This window comes from Cyclopterus lumpus, chromosome 21, assembly GCF_009769545.1.
Source record: "Cyclopterus lumpus isolate fCycLum1 chromosome 21, fCycLum1.pri, whole genome shotgun sequence".
NCBI classification, from domain to species: domain Eukaryota; kingdom Metazoa; phylum Chordata; class Actinopteri; order Perciformes; family Cyclopteridae; genus Cyclopterus; species Cyclopterus lumpus.
In genome coordinates this window covers 24,046,786-24,068,279 of record NC_046986.1, presented here as the reverse complement: position 1 = coordinate 24,068,279, position 21,494 = coordinate 24,046,786, and positions in this window count along the sequence as shown.

The window sequence follows — 21,494 nt, the reverse complement described above, 5'->3', positions numbered from 1 at the left end:
CCCGCTGCGGGACCAATAAAGGATTATTGTTATTATTAATGGTCGTAAAACCAAAGTTTTAGCCATTCAAAAGCCATTTTACGGCATCTATGAGAGGACATATTTATTGGACCACGACAAGCCCACGTGGGTATATGTACGCTTTCACCTCGGCTCACAAACATGTGTGAGACTGTTTGGAATGGCCGAGCCCAGAGACGTCACACCTCTTTACTGAGTTCCTCTCAGCTTAAAGTTAATTACGAGGATTACTCTTCTCCGTATTGTCCCTCTGACCCCTGTGGAGCCAGGTAGGAATACAGACCGTATACCAGGGCTAACACTGTGGCCCAAAAGGATCAGGCAATGTCTCGTTGGGAAAAATGTGCCAATAACTTTGTCAGATGGACAAAGACAGGGTTTTCAAGGTCTGGTTGCAGGGATTTGAGGGACATTTTAAAGCTAAATACCCAACGTTCTCAAATTGTATCCTGTTTTACCAAATTGGTTCATCAATTATTTGGTAAAATCTTGTTTACAGTTTGTGAGCATTCATGTCCTAGCAAGTGTGGTTGGAGAGGCAGTAATACAGACCTTGAGAGAGGATGGTATGGAATAATTATGGAATTCCCCTTTAAGTATGAATTAAGAAATGCTTTGTCAATGTGACTGAACCGGAAATGAGCATCATCCTGCTGTGGAGTATTCAAGCAAATTGTCCTGTGTGTGCATGCATTATGTGCGGGTGTACATTGTTGGAGCAATTGAGTAAATGGGCATTTAATTGGTTTTGCAGAGAGCACACATTTTGATGGGGATAAACAGATTTCTTTGTCTGCCAGCGTCAAAGATGACAGAGCACAGATAGTCAACTGGAGCTCCATTTGTTCGCCAGCACAGTGACTCAAGCTGAGGCAAAACAATTAAGATACTGATGGCTAATTCCTGCTTCAAAAAGGATTGCTCTGTCTGCAGGAGGAGAGAATATTCTCGCAGAATTTTCTTGGTAGCTTGGTGCAGACATTTCAGTCAGTCTTACACCGTTTAGTTTTTTTTATCAAATAAACTACGTCGATAGGCAAACGGTGAACAATTATTCTTGTAATTATATTTTGTCTGACAAAATTCTGTCAAACAATAAGGGAGTGAAAGCAGAAAGTAAAGGGATCAATATTCCACTGAATTGCAATTTTATTTTGTCTCATCTCAAAATCAACGCTGTAAATCCTCAGAATCTCCATTGTCTTATTTTCTTTCCCTATTGTATAAAACCTCCAGTGAATATGTCCCAAACAACATACAGCTATAGCCAGGACTGTCAACAAATGATGATGTGTAACGTGAATAGAGTTAGCCATGGTGACAACCCCACAGAGAATTTGCATCCGGCTCGGCTGCTCCATTTATTGATACATTGTTTTGGTTTTATGGCTCACAAAATACAGGCAGACATTTTTCCGTGAAAGAAATAGCAGCAAACAGCAACATTGGGGACAAGCTGGTGAACACAGTGGAGCATTTAACAGCTAAAAAGCCATATTTCCCTCAGGAGTCGGTAGAGACCAAAAAAAGAGTGCATGTTGGTGGTTGGTATGGAAAATATGCAACTGTTTGCTAACACATTAGCCACATGAGCTTCATCTGCCTCCCCGAAGTGCCCAAAAAAATTTATGATTTCCAGTAGAAGTATACTATAAGGATCAAATGACAAAGCGAAAAAAAAGTGACAATGTGGAGGATCATCTTTAGGAGAGACTCCTTTCAGATAATTATCACCTGAATCTGCAGCTCCCCTCGGCTTTACAGAGCTTCAATCAGATTCAAATTCAAATGTATTGTCATTGCACAGAGTACATGTGCTATGTACAAAATGGGCAAAAGAAAGCAGTAGCTTTGCAATGTGCTGGATGAATACAATACAGACCGTATGAAAAGTTATATACATAACGTTTTTCATACGGTCTGTATTGTATCAAATATGGTGAGTACAGCAACACACCCGCAACAATAAAGGCTGCCTCCGGGTGTTTAGTCTGTAGTTTGCTAATGGCAGCATGCATTTCCTTCATTGCAAGCTTAGCATTAGCATCCGGAGGGATATATGTTGCTCACAATAGCAAATACTCTCTGGGCAGATATAAAGGTCTACATTTAACCGAGATATTCCAGGTTAGCAGAGCAGTGACTCTTGACTAAAGCAGTGTCCGTGCACCAAGCTTTGTTTATATGAACGCACAGGCCCCGGCTCTTTATATAAATACACAAGCCCCGCCTCTTTATATAAATGCACAGGTCCCGCCTCTTGATATAAATACACAAGCCCCGCCTCTTTATATAAATGCACAGGCCCCGCCTCTTTATATAAATACACAGGCCCCGCCTCTTTATATAAATACACAGGCCCCGCCTCTTTATATAAATACACAGGCCCCGCCTCTTTATATAAATGCACAGGCCCCGCCTCTTTATATAAATGCACAGGCCCCGCCTCTTTATATAAATGCACAGGCCCCGTCTCTTTATATAAATACACAGGCCCCGCCTCTGGTCTTACCGGAATCGTCTGCTGTCCTATCTGCCCTGCCGTTCCGTTAGCTCAATGGCGCTATCGGGAACGCCGCTGTTGAGCCATGTTTCTGTGAAGATCATGATGTTGCAGTCCATAATTCTTTTGTGAGTGATAATTCGCAGATGAACGCACATTAGCGAGGAAGAGATAGCCGATGCAGAATTAGCTTGAGCCTAGCCCTTAGCCCTCTTCCCCCGCCTTTGTTTACGCTCTCAATGCCGCCGGTGAGCCCTTCCAACCGGTCTATCCGGTGTCCTGGCAATCTCAGGAATGAGCTGGAGATTGCCCATATGATTGTCTATAATTTCAAGAAATTATTTTTGGCTTTATGTAAGACTGTACTGAGTGAACAGGCTGAAGACAGTTAGGCAGATAATTTGCAAAGTCTGGAGAGACGCAGAGAATTATCACCTGAATCTGCAGCTCCCCTCTTTAAAGAGCTTCATAGTGACTTCCGGTTCTTTGGTTAGCTCTCTGGCCCACGACTTTAATGTTTCCTTCACTCTCACGGCTCTCATGAAAAAGACACAGACCCAGCTAGCTGGTGAACATGGTGGAGCATTTAGCGGCTAAAGAACCACATGTTTCCCTCAGGAGTTGACAGACACCATACCAGAGCTCAAACAAAAGAGTGGATAATGAACTTACATTCGTCAGACGGCCAAAAACTCCAAATAAATGATAATGTTGCTCCGTGTCATGTTAGCCGTCACAACTGGTAATATTATGTAAATGTTGTTTTTTCAGCGTGGAGCTCTCCACCGCATGCTGGAGCTCTGACGACAGGTCGAAGCCGGATCGGGGTCTGTCCCTGTTGGCTGGTCAGAGCAGAGATGAAGACTGCTTGTCAACTTGGGAGCCAAACAGCTGAGATCACATTAAAATAAAATGATAATTGATGTGGTCTACATGTCATCACCACCATGTCAGAGTGCACAGAATCTGGACTCACTCTGTCTCATCTCTCTGCGCTCTGTGTTTTGCTTGGTCCATCTCTCTGCTCTGTCACTCTCCCTCTCGCTGGCTGAGCTTCTGAGAGTGGAGGGAGACAGACCGAGTCTTTGACTTGGGCGTTGATGCTATCACTGCTTGCTGCACAGGCCTGGCTTTGTTTTCTTCCTCCTCCTCCTCCTCTCTCCTCTGCTTTCGTTGCGCTCACTTTGCCAGGTTTCCCGTTGCTCATGGAATTTTTGAAACATGGAATAATGGGAGGTGTAAATCAAGACAGAGAAAATCTGCAGCTTTCAGAAACTCTCAATGGAAGTCTGGGAATATAAAGTGGATTTACAAATGACTGTTTTTGACGAGCAGAATGCATTCTTACCTCACCTACAAATCATTTGTACTTAGTTATATAAAGTTGTGGGGCCACAGTGGGAAAGCTCACATGAACTTTTGCCCTCTATTCATGCAATCTTTTAACAAACCATATCTTCTTCAAAGGAGACTTTCTTTTTGATACGCAACAAACTGCACCACAAGATTTAACACTCTGAGTCAAAGTGCCCCAAACATTGCTGATGTGCATAGTGGATAGAAACCTTTTACTTTCAAACCAATGGGATATCAAAAAACACATGAAAAGCATAGAAGACTAGTGACCGTATCCTCTGATATTTTTTTCTCAGTGGGTAGAGAAAGACACGTCTTAATTCACAAGAAGGTGTCACATCCTGTGTGCGTCTTGTTTTATTTTGAAGTCCTTGTCTCTTGTGTCCTCTGTTTCCCTGCACTTCCTGTCCCTGTGATTGTCTGCCCTGTCCCTGATTGATCATTCCCTTCACCTGCCCTCAGCCAATCCTCGTCCTCCTGTGTGATTGCAAGCTCCGCCCTTATTGTTTCCACCCGTGTCTCGTTCCCCTGTGTCTGTGTGTACTTCTGGTTCTGTGGCAGATCGTTTTGTACCTCCCATGTGTGGCCTCGCCTTTCGACCTGAGTTCCTCGTCCTCGTGTGACTTTGTGTTAGTAAAGGTAGTTTTTTCCCCTCACCTCGACTCCTGAGTTTTCCTCTGCTCCTGAGTCTGTGCCACTGCCCTCAGAAACGTTTGCGACCGTGACAGAAGGAACCATCATCACTCATTCTTCTATGTATCGGCTAATCCTGGGCCCTATTTCTCCTATCACATCATGATGACTTCCTGTACGAGCACTATCCATTCTGCCCACAAGGAATCATTTATTTACAGACCTTCTGGAGCCGTACATTGAACACCACAGGCCGCAGCATTGACTGTCTCACAGACTGTATGCAGAGCCTTGTGGTACATTGTTGTACAGTGTGGTACATTGTTGTACAGTGTGGTACATTGTGGTACATTGTGGTACATTGTTGTACAGTGTGGTACATTGTTATACAGTGTGGTACATTGTTGTACATTGTTATACAGTGTGGTACATTGTTATACAGTGTGGTACATTGTGGTACATTGTGGTACATTGTGGTACATTGTTGTACAGTGTGGTACATTGTGGTACATTGTTGTACAGTGTGGTACATTGTTATACAGTGTGGTACATTGTGGTACATTGTTGTACAGTGTGGTACATTGTTATACAGTGTGGTACATTGTGGTACATTGTGGTACAGTGTGGTACATTGTGGTACATTGTTGTACATTGTTGTACATTGTGGTACATTGTGGTACATTGTGGTACATTGTTATACAGTGTGGTACATTGTGGTACATTGTGGTACATTGTTGTACAGTGTGGTACATTGTGGTACATTGTGGTACATTGTTGTACATTGTGGTACATTGTTGTACAGTGTGGTACATTGTGGTACATTGTGGTACATTGTTGTACAGTGTGGTACATTGTGGTACAGTGTGGTACATTGTTGTACATTGTTGTACATTGTGGTACATTGTTGTATATTGTGGTACATTGTTGTACAGTGTGGTACATTGTGGTACAGTGTGGTACATTGTGGTACATTGTTGTACATTGTTGTACATTGTTGTATATTGTGGTACATTGTGGTACATTGTGGTACATTGTGGTACATTGTGGTACATTGTTGGCGATGCAGAACATCGGGAGAGCCGCTGTATGCCGCGCTGTTCTTAAAGCTTATTTTGCTCTTAAGAAACTTCTGGATGTGTTCATTACGTTCCCTGGCCATGTCCAAGTAAATGATTGTATATCACTGATTTCTAATACACAGATTTATTCATCAAACATTTCATTTAATCATTGAAGCTGTTGTTTTGACAACAATTAGTAAATATATTATTTGAAATGACCTCTCTTTGTGAGGAAAAGAGCATGGAAGTCGTTCAAATCAGGGAGTAAAAAGTATGAAATAACATTGGGACTGGGCCACAGTCCACTGCAGGCTGGGAGTAACGAGCAAATTGACTTTGACCTGTAAAATGTGTGTAGTGCCCCTTTCACAGCGGTGTTGCGAGAGTGCCTGAGACACAAATCAGCCAGTAGATTAGGGGTGACTGTGGGTCAGTGGTTAGCAGGTCTGTCTTTCAATCAGGGGGTTGGCGGTTCAATCCCCGCCCTAGTCGATGTGTCCTTGAGCAAGACATTTAACCCTGCATTGTTCCCTGTAGCTGTGTCTACAGTGTATGAATGTAACATGGTTGTAAGTCGCTTTGGATAAAAGCGTCAGCTAAATGACATGTAATGTAGATTAAGCTTTACTCCTCTCGTCCCAGCCTGCATACTTTACTATCTATAGTGACTGATTTCCGTCACTAGCCACTCGGCTGGGTGCGGGAGAAGATCCTGTTCCTTACTCGCTTTTATAAAGAGATTCTAGGCCGTTCATATCTTTGGGTGAGGATCCCGTTTAATTACAGTTCACAACTGACAATACAACTTGATATCTACTAGTTTCCTGGTCTCCACTGGTCAACTCTGTCAGTTGCAGCTGTACCCCATAAACTAATACACACTGCCACCCGTGGTCCACCTGAGATAGGCTCCACATTCAAACATATAATACAGACATACTGTAACTAATGACCCTTACACTAACAAACCCAAAGTTTGGGCCGATAAGTAGCTGTTGTTGTAATGTTCGGATCATCTCTCTCTCTCCCTGTGCCTCAGTGTCTCTCTCCCGACTCCTCTTTGATGCATACTCTGTATGTAGGAGTGTACTCAAGCGGGTCACGTTGCACCTTCCAGAGAGCCTATTGAAATTTGCGCAGTTGACTTTTGCTGCTGGATGCTGTATATTCTATTGTCACAACCAAACTCTTCTTCACTTCCCTGGAGTCCACGAGCGATGAGCGGTTCACAACATTGCTGCCCACTCCAGGCACGCCCCACACGGGCACTGCCCTAGTTACATTAATTCAGACATCAGAGTCTCAGTAAAATAGGAGCAACAACTAAATCCCCCTGTGTTGTTGTTTTGTCATGAGTATGAAGAGCTATGTCCTCCAGTTAGCAATGGAAATGCAGATTTATTTTACTTTTAGTTCCCAATTTGGTTCCTTTGTCTACAAAGTTCCTGTTACCATTTGGTCAAAAAGCATTACACTCATCACCAGAATCGGATGTGATGTTGCTTTTTCAATGGGCGGTAATACAAAAATATTGACATCCGAAACTGTCGTGTAATATTGTACAAGGCCGTTCAAACTCCCAGGGCAAAGTTGAACAAGGGCGATATGAGACAAAGTGAATATTTGCAGGCAAGTGTAATGTGACCTGAACACAAGTGACACTTTACTTTTTCTCTCTCTCTTTCTCCTGTGCCCTACTTCCCTCTGGCGGGCTTAGCAAACTGTCCTGGTCCTCCAGCAGTGTGGTGTCTGTGGTGTCTGTGGTGTCTGGTGTCTGTGGTGGCTCCCAGCGGCCGATGCTCTGCTCCTGACCGGAGGAGGAGCTACTGCTTCTGGGCGTGTCAGAGCTCGGACTGCAAGCGAGCCAAATCTTTTGAGGCATCAGTATTGTATATTGTTTCATACAAAGTTCAGTTGAAAAGTGAAAATCAGCATACCACAAAACATCCACCTCAGAACACTCATCCCTTCCAAGTTCCCCGAGTCGCTCCGATTTCAACAACAACATCAGGCCATATTTCCTGAAGATGGATCTTTTCTAGCATTAACCTTTTCTCAGGGCATGTGAACACGGTGGACAATAGACTGTGTGGGAGGGCCGGTGGGCTTTACCTCCTACAGGATGATTGGCAGGTGTCTGATCCAATTCCGCGAGAAGAAAGTCAAAGTCAAGTCATTAGAGGTGAAGGGGGTCCTGTAATCATGCCAGGCTGTCAGTGAGCCCAGACAGACCGCTCTCATGCACAGAACATAGTATGTAATGTGCATGTGTGTGTCTAGCACAGATCAGAATGTGCTAGGGCTGGTCAAGAGGAGAGAGAGGATCAATGGTGGACACACTCTTAGACACTCAAAGGACACATTGGTGTACCAGTATTTGGTGAAGGGTCCATTACATCACACACCGTTTCTTTGAAACCTTTTTTGGTTTTACATCCTTTTTCAGAAGCCACCATAACCGAACTGCTTTTGACACCTTAACTTAATAATAATAATAATAATAATAATAATGTATCCTTTATTTGGGAAATTCTTCTCTGCATTTGACCCATCCTTGTTATTAAGGAGCAACTGGGGGTTCAGTGTCTTGCTCAAGGAAACATGCAACTATGGGCAGAGCGGGATCGAACCGGCTACCACTCTCCCCCCATGAGCGACAGCCGCCCCAACTTGAGAAACCTTTCCTTATTCAACAACAGGTTGTTTTGTGTCTCCATTTGTCATCTTCATTTTAATATTTGCTCTCGTTTTGTTGTGCAGTTTGTTTATTTGGAAGTGTCTCTATTATCCTCTGGAGTATTTAATCTCACCTGAGCCAATTTGTTCTTTTTCTACATTTCTGTCTGTGTGTATTTTTATCCTTATTTTGTTGTCTTGTTTTTCACTGTGCACATGAACTAAAAGCTATGACAAATTGACATTGCATTGCTGTAAGAACTAGACTACAGACAGATGTGCCTTTGCTTCAGCAGAAAGAGGAGCAGGTGCACGATTGATAGCGGTGCATCAAGTGGATACAGAACCAGTCTGGGGTCTAAGTGCTAAGTGCATATCATTTTATGAGCATTAGAAGAGACCACATAGAGTGGTTGTTGTATAATCCAAGTCGTATGCATTTCTGCCTACAGTATCACTGTTGCTATTGTATCAACCTGTAAATATGATCAAACATAGGTAAGATTCACACTTTGCCATTGTAAGGGAGCATGGGAACAGTAGATTACATTGTTCATGATAATGGAATAAGTCTGTTTGTTGATAAAGATACCAATATGCCATACGTTGTCTAACAGAATTACGGCGACTCTTTTACAGGGACAGTTTGGACATGCTTTGTCTCTCAGCTACTGAACAGTTGATTAAATTCCCTAATTTGGTTCAATCTCACCGCTGAGAGGTGCTAGCCTCAGCGGTGAGATTGAACAGAGAAAATGACTCTGTCGTATGGTAAGCAAACAGAAAATAATATTGGATTATATATATATATATATATATATAGTATTTGAGGTAAAATAATTTGACAGAACCCAATTCTCTACTGGTTTACAATAATAAATCATAGTTTCCCTTGAAGTGTTTCTGGCAGATGCCATCCCAGGATGAATCATAAAACTGCTCCACTCAGTCAGTGACACGTTGAGGTTGCTGTGGCATTGCCTCGGGAGACGTTATTGTTAATCCATGCCGAATCGGTTAGATCTTTACTATAAATGCAATCTAATTAGAAGTAAACAACTTGTTTATAAAAACACAATTCTGAGTTGGTTTATTAGAGATTTCTGAGTAACCTGTGATCAAACCATCATCTGTCTCCTTGTACCTTCAACCCTTATCTGTTCTGCTGTTCCCTTACTGGCTTGGATTAAACTCTCAGATGTAGAGTGGCAGACGACCAATAGCCCCAACACTTTCTCACTCCCAACTTGTTACATACTGACGTTTGGTCAGTGGCCCTGAGCTTCAGAGTAAGATGCTATCGTCATTACACTGATACTTCCTTTTCAAAGTAATCTTCCGGCTTCGAAGGAAATTGGTTTCAGCCAACAGAACCACTTTTAGTAAAAGAGTGCGGTGGATGTTCAATTGACTAATAACGATTCACGTCACTACCAACTCACTACTAACCAATCACTAGCAGACTGGTCTAGCGATTTACTTGACGCACATGTTTAAAGACACTAACTCATGTGGCTAACATGTTACGACAAAATGTTTCACAGGGGACACAAACAACGGCCTCCTGGACCACAGTGCTGTGCTGGACCACTCCCTCATGTCCCCTCTCGTCAGATGGGTCCATCCCACTCGTTATCCTACGTCAGTTGCTCTGATCGTCTAATAAGAATTGCGGTGGGTTTACAATGGAGTTATTGAAAGCCTGGTGGATCAGTATCAGAGACAGAGGGGCACTGACCAACCATCAGTATTTGACCAGTTGGTAGAGACCTGGTTGAAAACCCACATTTGTAGCGGTTTGGGTGTGGTTATAAAAGGGAGCTTTGGGTTTGATAAAAATACATCTTCAGTGTAGGCGTGCCAAGACTCTCTAGTCTGCCTCCAAATTATTATTTACGTTTCATCTCCTGGGTGACATCACAAATTAACCTTGAGTCCTGTGGAATGGAGTTGTTTATGTACTTAATAAAGCAGACTGAGCGCAACAGAGAACCTATTTTTAACCCAGATTATTTTCCCTTTAATGTCGCATAGTCAGGGAGAAAGGGTTCTTGTTGCATAGGCTCTAGGGATTCTGACATATTGGACATATTACTCTGTAGGATTACATGCACTAAGATAGGCCACACACCACTACGGGTGATGTTTATAGTGAACTACATACAGTATATGACCATATATTGTCATGTACCCTCTCAAGCACACATTGAAGAAGATGCAGCCTCCAGCAATGGGGACTGAGCTGTGTGTAAACCTATTCATACGTAATGAATGCACACAAGGAGATAAAGACATGAACCCCCATCCCCTCCCTCTTCATTCCCTCTTCTTCTTGTTCCTTTGTTGTCTTTTATTTGTCTTGTTGTAGCATTCTGTTTTGTCCTTTCGTTGTTACGCTCGCTGGATGTCTTTATTTCTGCTTTCTGTCTGTCAAGGCGGATTACTAGCCAGGAAAAAGAAACTGCAAGGACCGCAAAAGACCCAAATTTACTCAGTAGAAATTAGTTGTACGTATTTTTATTTATTGAAAATTAGGTTTAATTTCTCTTCTGATTCCATCTCCATTGTCGTCCACGTGTACTCACGTTATTCCACCATAACATCCAATCGCCATGTGCAATTAGGCCACACACCATGTGTGCTCATCATCAGCCAATCATATGGATCAGTGCCAATGATATGGCTGGAGCGTGAGGAACAAAAAGCCAGCTATTGTTTTTGGACCGGTTCCTCCTTTTTCTATCTGGACCACAATGGACCAAACCTGTCATTGACGCGTTCACTGTTTGAGCCAAAAGAGCTAATTCATTCATTTATATTTATGTATGCAAAACCCCTTCAACTCTGCCTTTTTAAAACAATGCAAATGGTATTGAGTGGCTTTGTTTATTACTCTCTTTTCCTATATCCCTAAAACCCTCTGATAGAAGATCACAACCTTTGTGCTGCAGTCATGCGCCAGTGAACATCAGGAAATAACAAAACCACTATGAGCTGATAAGACTGACAAAAGAAGTCCATGATCTCAGTCAGAGAAATCACTGCTGTAACCAGAAATAGGTTCTGAGACAAAATAGGCATCTTGTATTGCTTTAACTAACTTTATATTCCTCATTTTGTTTACTTTAATGGGTTTATATATATTTATAAGTAGAACCTTGATTTACTTACATTTAACAACACATTTATATTGCAACTAACCTGCATTCTTTTACAAAGTTTATTGAGCAATATTTCAGAAAAGATGCAATGAATAGTGGGGGCATCAACAACTATGGTGTAAAAAAGTGTAAAGCCATAACAATCGTTCCTGCCATAATCTCATTGATAATATACCTTACAGTTACCGATGTGAACAGATATTTGGTGTTAGCAAGGGATGATTCAGCCTTTGTCCACTAGGGCATGGACAAAGGCTGCTTTAAATAAAGGACATAGACAGACATGTGAAAAATGTATCACAACAACTTGTTGATGTATGCATGCAAACTCAAGTTTAGCTATTTGGAATGAAGAAAAGTTAGTTGTATGAACTAAATATTGTTAGTTGACCGTACTTATAGACTTCTAACATTTGGACTTTTTTTAACTTTATTGATAGTAAATGGTAAATGGACTTGCACTTGGATAGCGCTTTTCTAGTCTTCTGACCACAAGTAGCACCTTCCCATCAGGACGCTAACTACCCATTCATACACCATTCATACACCATTCATACACCGTAGGCACAGCTACAGGAGCAATGTGAGGTTTGGTGTCTTGCCCAAGGACACATCGACACAGACTAGCAGAGCTTTGGATCAAACCGCATACCCTCTGATTGAAGGACAACACGCTCTACCACTAAGCCACTCACCCAGTGTAGACAGACGGCATTTAAAAATATTCTTGCTGGGTACGATGCTATGAAAAGATAGAAATGTATGCATTCACCAAATACACCCTTCCAGTTTGACTGCAAACACCAACTCGTATTGTAAAAAAAATAATGCAGTGATCGTAACGGAAACATTACAACAGGATCAGTTTAGCTTCGACCACAGCTGAAGACAAATGTGTGTATTTAATACTAGACAGTCTTCATCGTTGTGCCCCATGTTTATCTGTTCATAAAATGTTCAGCTTTAAAGCCTTTTCTCACTCAGGACATTTTAGCTTCAATTTGACCTTTTAGACATCTGACTGGAGAAAATTAATATCTGCGTGAATACATCATAGTTTTAATAGAAATAGGGCATTCACCGTAATAACTGCCAACCTCAACTGATGATTTCAGAGACAGGTGATGAGAAAATAATTAGAGGTAAGAAGCAAAGATGAGGTGGGAGGGATTTTCTCTTCTGTCATGATCACATTAGAAGTAGCAGGAGAGGAAGATGTAGGTGAAGGCATAAGATTATGTGTGAAAAGGGGAACACGGGGTGCTGTTTGAAGAGATGAGTTTTGAGCCTTGGATGAATGAAAGAATGGGGAGTGACTCTGCTATGCTGACTGGAGTAAGAAGGTCAATCCACTTTTGGAAATGACAGGGAGAAGCGATCAGGAGAAGCAGCAGAGTGAAAGCTAAGTAGTTGGGCCGCATTCCTTGTTCCTCCATGCTGTGAGATCATCCTCTCCGCTGCTCTCCGAAGTGATGGAGATTAGTTTTGGAATGGTGATGGGACGAGGAGGTATTTCAGACACTTTACGCTCTAATCCAATTTATTTTCCTTCCAAAATCACAATGCAGTGGTCACATTCAATTTAAAAAACACAGGTGCCCAACTAGCAGCCGACAAGTGATGCCTTCACGTGTACACTGCCATTACCTTTCAGATGTTCCTCCTCTCCTCTGATATGGTTCCATGAAAGTCATCACCCTACACACAGCAGGGGTGTTTCTTTTTTTCTTTGTCCGATCAACTTTGATCAACTCAGATGCTCCGTATTCCGAAGACAGCAAACTATTTTACTCCTTTCAACCTTGAAAAAGGCAGCACATTCCAGAGCCACTCTTTCTGTTCTTACCTTTCACAATAAAAGCATTAGTTAATAATGTTTGGAGGCAAGTATTTTACAATTTTGTGTAGTTTTTTTGTGTCCCCCCCTCCCCCCAGTGTATAAAGGTCTTTTAAATGCAGCCTTTTTTGACTGAAATCATGCATGAGCAATTACTGCATACTTGGGATGTCACGATATGCTGGTATTTATGATAACCATGATATTTAAAAATGAAAATGTGTTATCCTAACGATACACACAAATAAATCATAAACATATACGATGAAATATAACATGTTGTGTTCATACCAAAAGCGTTGCGAGTAGATTCCATCAAAGTCAATGCACAGACCAATGGATGTGAATAAATCACATTTTCATCCAGTTATTCAGATGTAGTCGGTGAAAGTCACCGAGCTGTGTGAGCCTACGGATGATGTCATATATGAATATATATATATATATATATATATATATATATATATATATATATATGATATTAATGTTATGAACCCAAACACAAGGGTGTTTGATGTTACGACGTTTGTGGGATTTCCACAACAAGTATAAAGCATTAATAGTGGTTATTTACTTGGGATGTCACGATATGCTGGTATTTATGATAACCATGATATTTAAAAATGAAAATGTGTTATCCTAACGATACACACAAATAAATCATAAACATATACGATGAAATATAACATGTTGTGTTTATAGTTATGTTTACACACTCTCTCCACCTCTCTACAATGATATTTTGTTGAAACTAGTTCATTTACCAAAATTAAGACAAAACACACAATAAACAAAGTTAAAGATGAATTTCACTGTAAGACTTATAAATATTCTATTGATATTGTGATAATACTGTCATTTTGAATGATTTAGGCCACAATAATTATTTAGTGAAAATCTGGTAGTGTGGCAGCACCACTGCAGACCATTTGTTACTTTGCAGACAGCTATTGGTATTCCATTCATGTTAGGAACAATGTAGAAATGAACTTGCAAGTACTTCACAGATGCTTGAAATAGTTAAACTTCCGCTGTGCATACGCTTCTTTTCAAAAGTACATTACGACTGTGTGTGTTCACCACTTCCTGGTGCCACCCTGGAAACAGGTGGCGGTTATAACGTTTTGAATAAAGAAATAGTCCTGGCCCTATCCCTCGTACCTGGCTAATGTAGTTAGCTGGATCATTTTCAGGATAAGATTACATAAGTCAGGTTTTTCGGTTCCACAAAGCAAGTTTGGCAAAATCACCATAGCAACACATCCAAAAGCTTGAACCTGCTCCAGCGCAGGCTCATTTGATCTAGCTGGATAAGCTGGCAGCTCCCTTCCTCTGAGATCCCATTGATGGAGTGATATTATCACGTCATGATGATTCCTATACGAACGCTATCTATTCTGCCCACAAGGAATCATTTATTTACAAGACCTTCTCGAGCCATCAAATCGAGGCAGATATTGTCAATCGAAAAGGCTTTCACAGCATTAATGTGCAGGTACTTATGACATACTTTTCCTCAAATTACATTGCTATAAAAACAATCACATGTCTTTGAAAATAGGGGTCATGGACCTTGCAATTGCCTGCTGTAGGCTAATCACATACTGTGCAATACCCATGTAGTGTACAATACCCATGAAGTGTACAATACCCATGAAGTGTACAATACCCATGAAGTGTAGAATACCCATGTAGTGTACAATACCCATGTAGTGTACAATACCCACGTACTGTACAATACCCATGTAGTGTACAATACCCATGTAGTGTACAATACCCATGAAGTGTACAATACCCATGAAGTGTAGAATACCCATGTAGTGTACAATACCCACGTACTGTGCAATACCCATGTAGTGTACAATACCCACGAAGTGTACAATACCCATGTAGTGTACAATACCCACGTACTGTACAATACCCATGTAGTGTACAATACCCATGAAGTGTACAATACCCACGTACTGTACAATACCCATGTAGTGTACAATACCCATGTAGTGTACAATACCCACGTACTGTACAATACCCATGTAGTGTACAATACCCATGAAATGTACAATACCCACGTACTGTATAATACCCACAATACGAATCACACACAATTTCTTTTCACTGCTTCAATTGATTGAATTTCTGATTATGAATAATACATACATACTGATCCGCCCATACACAGATTCACACACACATATTCAAACTCCTAGTTCTGCATGGTCATCTCCATATACATGTATATGCACATATATATTATCTACTTGTTCCAGCAGGCACATTTAAAGAAATATAATTGGATTGATTGGAGTGATGAGGCACTTAAAGTTAGCCGATACATTTTCCCAACACTGATGCTGCGTTCATACCAAAAGCGTTGCGATTAGATTCCATCAAAGTCAATGCACAGACCAATGGATGTGAATAAATCACATTTTCATCCAGTTATTCAGATGTAGTCGGTGAAAGTCACCGAGCTGTGTGAGCCTACGGATGATGTCATATATGAATATATATATATATATATATATATATATATATATATATATATATATATATATATATATATGATATTAATGTTATGAACCCAAACACAAGGGTGTTTGATGTTACGACGTTTGTGGGATTTCCACAACAAGTATAAAGCATTAATAGTGGTTATTTCTTCCATGGTGGATGGTGGAAATTATAACTGTTTCCACGGAGTAAAGGCACATAGATAAGCCACGCCCCCTCTCCAGTGCGAATGAAGTGAATGAATAAACCACAAATAGTCGGGCGAGTAAACTCACGCGAGCAAAGCGCTGTGAATATTCATGTGAACGCAGCATTACGCATTTAACTTGTCTGATATGTTACCATTTTTCTTGTCTAGCCCTCACAGCGATGGCGGTGTTAGATGTTCCATGATTATGGTCTGGAATTCCTCAAATACATTCATGATCATCTCCTGCTCTACAGCGGAGAAAAAAAGAGTCTCTTCCTTTGAGTTTATTTGCCTTTGTGCTGTTAGTAAATCATGTTTTCAGTGATCGACGCTTCAACCTTTTGAAGTCGGACTGGCATGCACAACGAGTACTGAAGTCTGGTTCAACTATCCTGAGTACTGAAGTCTGGTTCAACTATCCTGATTACTGAAGTCTGGTTCAACTATCCTGAGTACTGAAGTCTGGTTCAACTATCCTGATTACTGAAGTCTGGTTTAACTATCCTGAGTACTGAAGTCTGGTTCAACTATCCTGAGTACTGAAGTCTGGTTTAACTATCCTGATTACTGAAGTCTGGTTCAACTATCCTGAGTACTGAAGTCTGGTTTAACTATCCTGAGTACTGAAGTCTGGTTCAACTATCCTGATTACTGAAGTCTGGTTCAACTATCCTGATTACTGAAGTCTGGTTCAACTATCCTGAGTTCTGAAGTCTGGATTGAATTAATGATAGTTTGAGCGCGGATCAGCCTTTGAGAAACCGAGATAGCCTGATTTCAATCATCGGGTTGATTTAAGCTGGCTAATAGGACATTTGATCGACTTAGTTGAACCACGTATGAGAAATAGGGCCCTGCTGTTTTAGGGAATCTGTTGAAAATGGAATCATATACTGTATATTGGTATGTTTTTCAATGAGTTTTCTCTGCATATAACAATGAAAATATCACCGAACTAAACAAAAACACGAAAATCCCCAAACTGCAACAGCAATGTGAAAGTCTTCTGTGTTTGTGTGTGTTTCAGTACTGGGACAGGCGCAGAGCACAGCCCACTTCAAACAGTGCAGTGACTCCTCAGGGTCCATTATGGTGGGACTGACATGGTTCTAATGATGCTGCTGCGACTGGCAACAAAGCTGAGCAGTTCAAGGCAAGGAGAGTCCCATGAAAACAGGATGACTGACAGCTCCCGGGTCGTCGTGGACAGTGGGAGCGAGGGACTCCTGCACCGATGCACCCCTTGATTTGTTGCCAGTGAGCTTGATTGACATGATGGTGAGGTGGCTTCAGCTCAGTTCATTTCACAGTCTCAGTCTCAGTTGGTAGACCCATCAAATCAGGTTAAACTGTTTTTTAAGCCTCCAGGTTTAATACATTTAAACCAGGTTCATATTTTCAAAAACATGTTTTCTCACTTACCTCCAATGGTTTCATGCAGATAGTTATATTTTTCAGATATTTTTGTTGTGGTTCTGTGGTGCGCCAATAATTAAAATATGTGTCTTAAGAAACAATGGCGTTGTTTTTCATTTGTATTACTTTCTACTTTGGGAATAGTTCAGTTCAAGGCTCACCACAAGAATGACTGAAACAACTGCTATTTCTCACAACAAAAGTGGACCAGCATTGCGTTGTATCAGCAAAACCTCTCCGGTCGATACCTTTTAAAATGGCATTTATTCAAATCAATTTACAATTTATTAAAACGTGAAATTTGACTTGAAACAAGACTAAAAAGTTGGTGTAATGTGTTTTTTAATGATAGCCGCGTTATGTGAGGCTAAGAATTTATACATAGTACACATTTAGGCACTACTAACAGATTATCACACATGCAGTAAGATAAAAACACATGTTTCTGTGTTGACTAACATCACACTCAAATCACTGAGGAAGGACACTATGTCAGACACATGTTGTATGACTCAAACTGAGAATAGATGAAGAGGGAGGAGGATTTGGGGCTGAAAATGGCAGCAACTTGGAAGGATGATAGTGAAAACGTAATTACAGGCTGGGCATAGGTAAGGCCAGTCGAAGAGGCATGGTGAGAGGATTAAGGAATTTCAAAGCTTCATGTTGTGTTCCTTTTGCTACACACACCACAGTGAGTCATAAACGCTAACACCTTCCATTCAGCCACACAAAGGAGATGGGTGGAGCTGGCTGTCTGTACAAAAGTGCACAGCAACAGGTGGGGGAGGCTCTCCATGCCGGGAATAGAATCACATTAGCTGAAGGTGTTGGCTGTATTTGCATACCTCTGCAGCATGTCAACAAGTTTGTTCATGAGTATAACAGTGCAATTATTACGTTATGGCCCAGCATCTTGTTACTGAATCTGAACCCTTCTTTGTTGGTGTTTCATATTCATTTTGAGAAAAAAAAAAAGTACACTTTAAATTATTTAAAAACGCATTCAGTTTAATTCAGTTTATTTTATATAGCCCAATATCACAAATTATGAATTTGCCTCAGAGGGCTTTCAATGCTGCTGCAATAAATTCCTCACTCACAATTAAATATTGTATTCTTCTCATTCATCAGGTGGACACCACTACAAACACATGCTAATGTTGTATTTATATCTACTGAATGACAGTTTGTGTTGCAGTTTGTTCTGCTGAAAAGGTACCCTTACCCTTACCCTTACCCTTAACCTTACCCTAAAAGCTACGGTCCATTGAGTTTGTTAAATGTGTTTCAAGGCACACCCTCTCCACCACCTACTGTAGGGACAGCGGAGCATGTTCTCCAACAGACTGCTTCAGGTCCGCTTCACAAGGACAGATACAGGAGAACATTCCTGATACAGGAGAACATTCATCAAACAGGAGAACATTCCTGATACAGGAGAACATTCATCAAACAGGAGAACATTCCTGGTACAGGAGAACATTCATCAAACAGGAGAACATTCCTGGTACAGGAGAACATTCCTGATACAGGAGAACATTCCTGATACAGGAGAACATTCATCAAACAGGAGAACATTCCTGATACAGGAGAACATTCATCAAACAGGAGAACATTCCTGATACAGGAGAACATTCCTGATACAGGAGAACATTCCTGCCCACTGCAATAAGGCTGTACAATAAATCACTTCTGGCCCTCCTCAAATTAAACATCAATAAACCGTGCACCACTTTCACTTTAGATACACTGTTTACACTTTCATTTTTATTTAATTTTGACATTTTAATTTTCTTTATTTAAATTCTTGAATATTATATGTCCTGCCCTGCTATTTATTTTTATTATATTGTATTGTATATATGTAAACATTTTTGCTGCTGCTTCAAGAAGTTTCTCCCTGGGGATGAATAAAGTGATATTTCAATTCAGTTTATTTTGTATAGCCCAATATCACAAATTACAAATTTGCCTCAGAGGGCTTTACAATCTGTACACATACGACATCCCTGACCTTTGACCTCACATCGGATCAGGAAAAACTCCCCAAAAATAACCTTTGACAGGGAAAAAAGGGAAGAAACCTTCAGGAGATATCTTTGTATCTTATCTCGAGGCTTCTCTTAAACTACCTGTTACAGAGGATGGTAAACTGACATTTCTGAATGCAGCAAAATGTGTAATATGAGGACCACAAACAGTTGACTAAATGTGCATTGATATGACTAATATCTCCCATGAGAGCACACCCACAAGTGGAATCTATACTCCTGGATGAGTCACTCAGCAGCAAGTTTCTGTGTGGATTATCTTCAGGTTGTAAGCGGTTGGTTCACCCATGATTTATTGGTTTACTCCCTCCACATATGAGAAACTAGGAAAAATTGCAGATTCACAATGACTTAATAACCCGTTCTCGCTCCCAACTCGTCAAATACCAATGCTGGCACCCTTTAGCTTTACTTCAACTAACTCCTATGTGAACCCATCCGTGTCATCATTAGACGGTCAGAGTAGGACTGGTGGGAGACGAGGTTGGACGGATCAAACAAACACAGGACGTTCACCCAGGAGACCATGTTTCCTGTCTATTTGGCATGAACAGCGACAACGTAACAAATGTCCTCCATTTTAAATTAAGCCACGATCTTTTCCTAAGACAATTGGACGAGTTGGGAATGAGAATGTGTTGGACCCAATCTTATGCACGATTGGGTTATTACCTCAATGGAGTAATCTGTGTAGATCAGTCCAGTGCTTATGTCTGCCCATGAATGCTGTAGAGGAACATCTCAAATCACAGAGAACATTTCTTCAGTGATCAACATGACTGCATCGTATCTTGAAGTTATGTTGGTATGAAAAAAGACTTTTCGGAAGTTCTTTCTCGCCCTAAAAACAGGATGTGTAGAGTGTGTCAACACACACAGGTCTGCATTCAAGGCAACCAGCGGGTGTCTTCTTAAACATAATCAACGTCGACACAGGAATCTCCTGGGCATTTAAGACTCAGGCACTCTACTCTTCTGCACAATGTTAAATGACAGACATGTGGAGAGAGGTTAAGGGCCTAAAAACCTGACTACTCCCCAATGATAAACCCTTCAGCTTCCTCAAAATGAGAAAAACATTAAACACCTGCAACGCCTCGCCGCCTCTCAACAGCACTCCGCCGTCCGAGGCATGAAAGTGAGGGAGATAAAACGGAAACGTTAAATAGGAAAAACATCACATCAAGTTCCCCCTCCACCCTCCCTCCTTTTCCTCTTTCTCATCAAAGTGTGTGAGCGAGACGCGAGGAAAGGACGGACCACCATGAGAGAGCAATGGGAGCCTCGCAATTTGTTTTCTCTTTTTTTTCCTGTTTTTTCTTTTTCATCTTAGCTTCTCAGGCAGTTTTTTTTCCCTGATAAACAGTTAAGAAGTGAGATGCAGTGCTGTGGAGATATTTTCATTTCCAGCTGCAGCAAAGGGCTGTGAAGACAATGTGGTTAGAAGTGATGAATATATAGCCCGAGGCTTTAACATTTTTAATACTGGTGCTGTGGCAAAGAATAGAGCGGTGTATTAGGTAATAATGAAAAAGGAGAAAAAAGATGGTGAGTGCTTTCCAACTCTGCGGTTTTGCGCTCCATTAAGAATTTTTAACTGCAGGTTTCAGCCATAATGCGTCTCCCGGGACTAACAAGAGCTTTTTACAGTTATGGCCTCATAGTTTGGATGTGCTGAATGTGAAAATACCAAAATAACAGGAAGACAATGCAGTAATCCCACAATACAATGCAGGTGTTGACTAAATCACATATGGCTTACAGGAATAGTTATGGGAAATACTCATTTGATTTCTTGCCAAGAGTAACATGAAAAGGCCCTGTGAAACTTTAGCCAGCAACCAGTTAGCTTAGATTAGCACATATACTGAAACGGGGAAGCAGCTAGTTAATAAGTACAAAATGTTTACGAATAAAACAAACAGGTCATAATGTGGATGTATCATGGAAATCATTTGTTTTACCTAGCTATGCTAGCTGTTTCCCCTTGCTTCTAGTCTTAGCTAAGCTAAGCTGGCTGTGGCTTCATATTTATTGTGCAGATATTTAAATACATTTCAGTGTTTCTCGAAATG